The sequence below is a fragment of the Amblyomma mixtum genome, unplaced genomic scaffold, assembly GCF_055824585.1.
Source record: "Amblyomma mixtum isolate Tamu unplaced genomic scaffold, ASM5582458v1 scaffold_99, whole genome shotgun sequence".
Lineage (NCBI taxonomy): Eukaryota > Metazoa > Arthropoda > Arachnida > Ixodida > Ixodidae > Amblyomma > Amblyomma mixtum.
Window position 1 is genome coordinate 60,001 of NW_028317796.1, and position 7,229 is coordinate 67,229.

The 7,229-nt window shown below is 59.9% G+C and overlaps 2 non-coding genes across 2 annotated transcripts; both read right to left on the reverse strand.

Annotated features, from left to right (window-relative positions):
- Nucleotides 1-483: 483 nt before the first annotated feature.
- Nucleotides 484-636, reverse strand: LOC149324331 (5.8S ribosomal RNA). The gene has a single exon (XR_016286876.1). It is a non-coding gene; the product is annotated as a 5.8S ribosomal RNA (ribosomal RNA).
- A 1,775-nt stretch (nt 637-2,411) lies between these two features.
- On the reverse strand, nt 2,412-4,226 carry LOC149324332 (small subunit ribosomal RNA). Its single transcript, XR_016286870.1, has one exon. It is a non-coding gene; the product is annotated as a small subunit ribosomal RNA (ribosomal RNA).
- Between the last annotated feature and the right edge of the window lie 3,003 nt (nt 4,227-7,229).

The following is a 7,229-nucleotide window of genomic DNA, read 5'->3' on the forward strand; positions in this document are numbered from 1 at the left end:
GCTTTGCCGAACTGTGCTGCGCACACCGCGCTCGCGCCCGTCACCTCCCTGCACCCCGCGCGAGGTATCCCTTTTTCTCGCGCGGGCGTGCCCGGAACAGGGCGTTCCCGTCTCTGCGCTTCTCGCAGCAGTTCGGCTACTTCTCCGCGGGCCAGCAGGCAGCGCTTCGCCGCCCGTCCAAACAGCCTCGTCTCCCGTCGGACCGCTCTTTCCCTGCAGGTAATCCCTTCCTGCGGCGGTCGCTTTCTGAGGCGTGACGCTCTACGGCTAGCAGCCGCCGGCCCGCGTTACGTCAGCGCAGGGCGACCCGACTCTGCCGCTTTGCGCGCGGCTGAAGGGTTCGACCCGCTCTCCTCCTCATTCGCAAAGTCTTTCGAGGGATCTTCGGCGTTCCGTACAGAGCCGTCCTCTTTGCCGACACGGTCAAAACGAGTCGCCGGCCGCGCCATCCCCGGGCGCCGGCGCCTCTCTTGATATATGATCCGACCCTCAGACAGACGAACCCAAGGGAAGACCCAAGGGCGCAATGTGCGTTCGAAGAATCAGTGCTCAGTGTGTCCTGCAATTCACACCAAGTCTCGCAGCTGGCTGCGTTCTTCATCGACCCGAGAACCGAGTGATCCACCGCTTAGAGTCGTGCGTTTGGTTTGTTCAAATCCGTACAGTACAACCAGGGTTTTAGGCACCGGGCTTTTCCCCTGGTCTCCAGTCGCAGTTTCGACCGACGTCTTTCGCGCCTCGCAGCCGTCCGTTCGGCATGCTGCGCGTGCCTCAAAGCCAAAGCGAGCAAAGTCTCTCGAAGCTTTTGTGCGATAATGGCTTGCGCGTCACTAATAGGATGACGAGGCATTTGGCAACCACTAAGGCAGAAGTGCTGAGCCGACGCGTGACGCTCCAATTCCGGTCTTCATCAGAGGTGGGTCTTCTTGTGCCTTCTTGGGCACGCCCGCTCCGCCCGCACGGGCCTGACCGCAGAACACCTCGAAGCACCGGCGTTTGCTAGAAATATACATTCTTGGAGCTCTGTGCCACCGTCCTCACGCACCTTTCTGCGATCTGCAGCGACGCTACCCCCGGACTCCAGCAGCGGTTTTTTTTGTTGCTGTTCACACTCAACTGCTGTTCACATCTTTCAAGGCGAGTCATCACCGCCTACCGCTGCTGCACCCTTTTGTAGGGGAGGGGGTTTTCCCAACGCCCCCCGGTCCGGTCGCCCCCGGGTGCGCCATCGTGCTGCTCCCTACTCGACCATTTCGCCACATCATTGCTTCGCAAGGAGACAGGCACCGCCTAGCCGTGGCTACGCAGCGCGTACTTGGAACAAGCCGCAAAGCGGACGTTCATCAGTCTACTCCCGCAATAGGAGCCCACCGGCCACAGTGCCATGGACGGCGTTTCGGTAGCGCACCGACAGACTACTCGAAGGCTGGGAAGGACGAAGCAGCAAGAGAACCCGGCTGCCGCGAATGCGTTCAAAGTGCGGGATTATAATCCCTCGTCCTTTTCGGTCCCGGTGCCTCCTTTCGCGCCGTCGGCGCGGCGTCAGACTCCGCGCCCGCAGTGCGAGACCTTTCGCGCGCGGCCGTTCCCTGGGCCGCGCGCGTCCCGCCGCGTGCGCGTCGCGCAGAAGCGCAGTTTCCCAGCCAGCGAGCCGCGGTTCCTCTCGTACTTCGCAGCAGCCGCCGCCGTTCCCTTGGCAGCGGGCAGGCCTTTCCCTCGGCCCGCCTACCGACTGGTGGTCGCAACACGACAAAGCCAGCGAGCCGCGGTTCCTCTCGTACTTCGCAGCAGCCGCCGCCGTTCCCTTGGCAGCGGGCAGGCCTTTCCCTCGGCCCGCCTACCGACTCGTGGTCGCAACACGACAAAGCCAGCGAGCAGCGTTTCCTTTCGTACTTCGCAGCAGCCGCCGCCGTTCCCTTGGCAGCGGGCAGGCCTTTCCCTCGGCCCGCCTACCGACTCGTGGTCGCAACACGACAAAGCCAGCGAGCAGCGTTTCCTTTCGTACTTCGCAGCAGCCGCCGCCGTTCCCTTGGCAGCGGGCAGGCCTTTCCCTCGGCCCGCCTACCGACTCGTGGTCGCAACACGACAAAGCCAGCGAGCAGCGTTTCCTTTCGTACTTCGCAGCAGCCGCCGCCGTTCCCTTGGCAGCGGGCAGGCCTTTCCCTCGGCCTGCCTACCGGCTCTGTTTGCGCCTCTTCGACGGTTGTCGACAACCGAAAGCCCACCATGAGTGGTGCGTTACGCCGTTCAAACCTGCGGATACAGCCCGTCCGACTTTCCCTTGGTGACGGAGCTCCGCTGGGCGCAACAGTTTGTGCAGAGAAGCGGCTTCAGAATCTCGCAACTCCGCGGTTGAGGCCTTCCCCCGCTTATAAGTGGGGGCGGCGCCGGGTGTGACAAGCACAATCCGGTAATGATCCTTCCGCAGGTTCACCTACGGAAACCTTGTTACGACTTTTACTTCCTCTAAATGATCAAGTTTGGTCATCTTTCCAACAGACCGGCGCAACCGAAAGGCCGCGCCGGACATCGGTCCGAAGACCTCACTAAATCATTCAATCGGTAGTAGCGACGGGCGGTGTGTACAAAGGGCAGGGACGTAATCAACGCGAGCTTATGACTCGCGCTTACTGGGAATTCCTCGTTCAAGGGGAACAATTGCAAGCCCCTATCCCAATCACGAAAGAAGTTCCACGGGTTACCCAGTCTTTTCAGACAGGGATAAAGACACGCTGCTTCCTTCAGTGTAGCGCGCGTGCGGCCCCGGACATCTAAGGGCATCACAGACCTGTTATTGCTCTGTTTCGTGCGGCTAGGAGCCGCTTGTCCCTCTAAGAAGGTTGTAAGGTGCTGGGAACCCCGCACCTATTTAATAGGCTAGAGTCTCGTTCGTTATCGGAATTAACCAGACAAATCGCTCCACCAACTAAGAACGGCCATGCACCACCATCCACCGAATCAAGAAAGAGCTCTCAATCTGTCAATCCTCCCAGTGTCCGGGCCGGGTAAGTTTTCCCGTGTTGAGTCAAATTAAGCCGCAGGCTCCACTCCTGGTGGTGCCCTTCCGTCAATTCCTTTAAGTTTCAGCTTTGCAACCATACTTCCCCCGGAACCCAAATACTTTGGTTTCCCGGAAGCTGCCCGCCGAGTCATTTGAGTAACTCAGGCGGATCGCTGGTTGGCATCGTTTATGGTCAGAACTAGGGCGGTATCTGATCGCCTTCGAACCTCTGACTTTCGTTCTTGATCAAAGAAAACATTCTTGGCAAATGCTTTCGCAGTAGTTCGTCTTGCGACGGTCCAAGAATTTCACCTCTAGCGCCGCAATACGAATGCCCCCGTCTGTCCCTCTTAATCATTACCCCGTATTCCAAAAACCAACAGAACAGAAACGGGGTCTTGTTCTATTATTCCATGCAAGTTTATTCAGGCGACTCGCCTGCGTTGAGCACTCTAATTTTTTCAAAGTAAAAGCGCAGGCCACCTCGAGACGCACCAATGAAGGGCACCAAGAGAGGACCGGCATGATGTTCAGTCCGAGCCGTCGCATCGGGTAGATGCACTACTCGTCTGGAACTGAGATCCAACTACGAGCTTTTTAACCGCAGCAGCTTTAGTATACGCTATTGGAGCTGGAATTACCGCGGCTGCTGGCACCAGACTTGCCCTCCAATTGATCCTCGTTAAAGGATTTAGAGTGTACTCATTTCAATTACGGGGCCTCAAAAGAGTCCCGTATTGTTATTTTTCGTCACTACCTCCCCGTGCCGGGAGTGGGTAATTTGCGCGCCTGCTGCCTTCCTTGGATGTGGTAGCCGTTTCTCAGGCTCCCTCTCCGGAATCGAACCCTGATTCTCCGTTACCCGTAACAACCATGGTAGGCAAGTAACCTACCATCGAAAGTTGATAAGGCAGACACTTGAAAGAAACGTCGCCGGCTCATGGCCATGCGATCAGCACAAAGTTATCCAGAGTCACCACAGAGTACGGGCAGAGCCCGATGGGTCTTGGTCTAATAAAAGCGCCCGTCAGCCAAAGGCCTTCAGGCTCAATGCATGTATTAGCTCTAGAATTGCCACAGTTGTCCAAGTAGAAAGAAACGATCTAAGGAACCATAACTGATTTAATGAGCCATTCGCGGTTTCGCCTTATTTCGGCATGTACTTAGACATGCATGGCTTAATCTTTGAGACAAGCATATGATTACTGGCAGGATCAACCAGGTATGATGCATAGGCATTCCCTTTTCGCCCCAGAAGGGTGCCTCGTCGCCGCCGATAGGGCCGCCATAAACCCCCAGCGCGCGACGCATCTTTTTCGCGGCAGCTTGCGCTGCCCGTGCATCGTTCGAGCTCGCTGCGGCATCCGACCCGTAGGTACGGCAATCGCCACGCGGCAAGAGAGCACGTGTGCCTTTAGGCAAAGCATTTGTAACGCGCCCACCAGTGCGCACATCGGCCTCTAGGGCCGCAGCATTAGGCAACTGGACGGCGCTTGCTGCGTAGCCGAGACGGCCAAGCCGCCAGACGACGGGACACGCCCGCGTCTTCGGCGCGCTCGCACGGAATCGAGTCCGGGTAGCACGGAACACACCTCGTAAAACGTGGAAACAGCGTCGTCCGACAACCAGCCCCTATCGCAGACGCGGATGAGGCTGCAGACGAATGCCGTGGGGTCCGAGGGACGGGGACACGCTGGGCACGAGGCCGCATATCAGACCCGGTCACGGCGCGCACACGCGGGCGCGCGCCGCCGACTGCTCCACTGGGACCCCCATATAATAGCAGCGATAAGTACCCAGACCTCCGTGGGTGAGTAAATCGCCGTACTCGTGCCACTTTCGCCGCAAGGGCCGCACAAATCGTGCGCGCTTTGCCGCGGCATCACAACGCCGCGCTTCCGCGGCGCCCCGCACGAGCCGTACTCGTGGACATAGCCGTCGGGCGAACCGCCGTACTCGAGGCGCGTTCGCCGCAAGAGCCGCTCAAATCGTGCGCGCTTTCCTGCGGCATCGCACGAAAGCGCTGCCCCGGCGCCCCGCACGAGCCGTACTCGTGGACATTGTCATCGGGCGAACCGCCGTACTCGAGGCGCGTTGGCGGCAAGACCCCCACAAATCGTGCGCGCTTTGCTGCGGCATCGCACAAAAGCGCATCCCCGGCGCCCCGCACGAGCCGTACTCGTGGACATAGCCGTCGGGCGAAGCGCCGTACTCGAGGCGCGTTCGCCGCAAGAGCCGCTCAAATCGTGCGCGCTTTCCTGCGGCATCGCACGAAAGCGCTGCCCCGGCGCCCCGCACGAGCCGTACTCGTGGACATGGTCATCGGGCGAACCGCCGTACTCGAGGCGCGTTCGCCGCAAGAGCCGCTCAAATCGTGCGCGCTTTCCTGCGGCATCGCACGAAAGCGCTGCCCCGGCGCCCCGCACGAGCCGTACTCGTGGACATGGTCATCGGGCGAACCGCCGTACTCGAGGCGCGTTCGCCGCAAGAGCCGCTCAAATCGTGCACGCTTTCCTGCGGCATCGCACGAAAGCGCTGCCCCGGCGCCCCGCACGAGCCGTACTCGTGGACATAGCCGTCGGGCGAACCGCCGTACTCGAGGCGCGTTCGCCGCAAGAGCCGCTCAAAACGTGCGCGCTTTCCTGCGGCATCGCACAAAAGCGCTTCCCCGGCGCCCCGCACGAGCCGTACTCGTGGACATTGTCATCGGGCCAACCGCCGTACTCGAGGCGCGTTGGCGGCAAGAGCCCCTCAAATCGAGCGCGCTTTGCTGCGGCATCGCAAAAAAGCACTTCCGCGGCGCCCCGCACGAGCCGTACTCGTGGACATTGTCATCGGGCGAACCGCCGTACTCGAGGAGCGTTCGCCGCAAAAGCCACTCAAATCGTGCGCGCTTTGCTGCGGCATCGCACAACCGCGCTTCCGCGGCGCCCCGCACGAGCCGTACTCGTGGACATAGCCGTCGGGCGAGCCGCCGTACTCGAGGCGCGTTCGCCGCAAAACTCGCATAAATAATGCACAAACTCATGAAAATCACATCTGCCGAGGCCGCCTAAAGCCCGAATTCACCTCCCGGGCGTCGAGAGGTCCGTTTCGGACTTTGCTGACAAAGCGGACGCTTTACTGTTTCGCGTCTGCCTAGGCGGTATGCCCCCTTATATATGCAGCGATAAGTACCCAGACCCCCGCGGGTCATAAGCGCGTCTACCGGAGCGGGCTTCAAACGAACGTAACTCTGCCTTCCGTTGCGCGAAAGGGACGGGAAAGGTCTCAAAATATTCGCCTTTCTCAGCCCCACACGCGGAACTAAAAATTGAGCGGCTGCGCCCACGGGAACGGCCGTGAACATTCGAAAAGGCGGCCCCTTGCGAACCTGGTCAATCACCCGCTGCTCCGGCTACAGTGGAAGCAGCGGGTCGAGGAGGACTGCACAAGATGGGCGGCAGCGCGGCCGACACGTGGCGTAAATTTCGTCTCGTTCCGCCAGGTGAAAGTGCCTTTAAATATTCGAAAACCGTTTACCGCGTCCGCCGGGGAGGCAACCGCGTCTGCCTAGGCGGGACCGCGTCTGCCTAGGCGAGCTTCAAACGAGCGTAACTCTCACTTGCGTTGCGCGAAAGGGACGAGAAAGGTCTCAAAATGCTCGCCTTTCTCAGCCCCACACGCGGATCTAAAAATGGAGCGGATTCGTCCACGGGAACGGCCGCGAAGATTAGAAAAGGCGGCCCCTTGCGAGCCTGGTCAATCACCTGCTGCTCCGGCTACAGTGCAAGCAGCGAGTCCGCGATAACTGCACAAGATGCGCGCCGGCGCGGCCGAACCGTGGCGTAAATTTCGTCGCGCTCCGCCAGTTCAAAGTGCCTTTAAAAATTCGAAGACAATTTACCGCGTCTGCCTAGGCGGGACCGCGTCTGCCTAGGCGAGCTTCAAACGAGCGCAACTCTCACTTGCGTTGCGCGAAACGGACGGGAAAGGTCTCAAAATGTTCGCCTTTCTCAGCCCAACGCGCGCAACTAGAAATTGAGCGGCTGCGCTCAAGGCAACGGCCGCGAGAATTCGAAAAGGCGGCCCCTTGCGATACTGGTCAATCGCCCGCTGCTCCGGCTGCAGTGGACGCAGCGGGTCGGCGATGACTGCACAAGATGCGCGCCGGCGCGGCCGAACCGTGGCGTAAATTTCGTCGCGCTCCGCCAGTTCAAAGTGCCTTTAAAAATTCGAAGACCGTTTA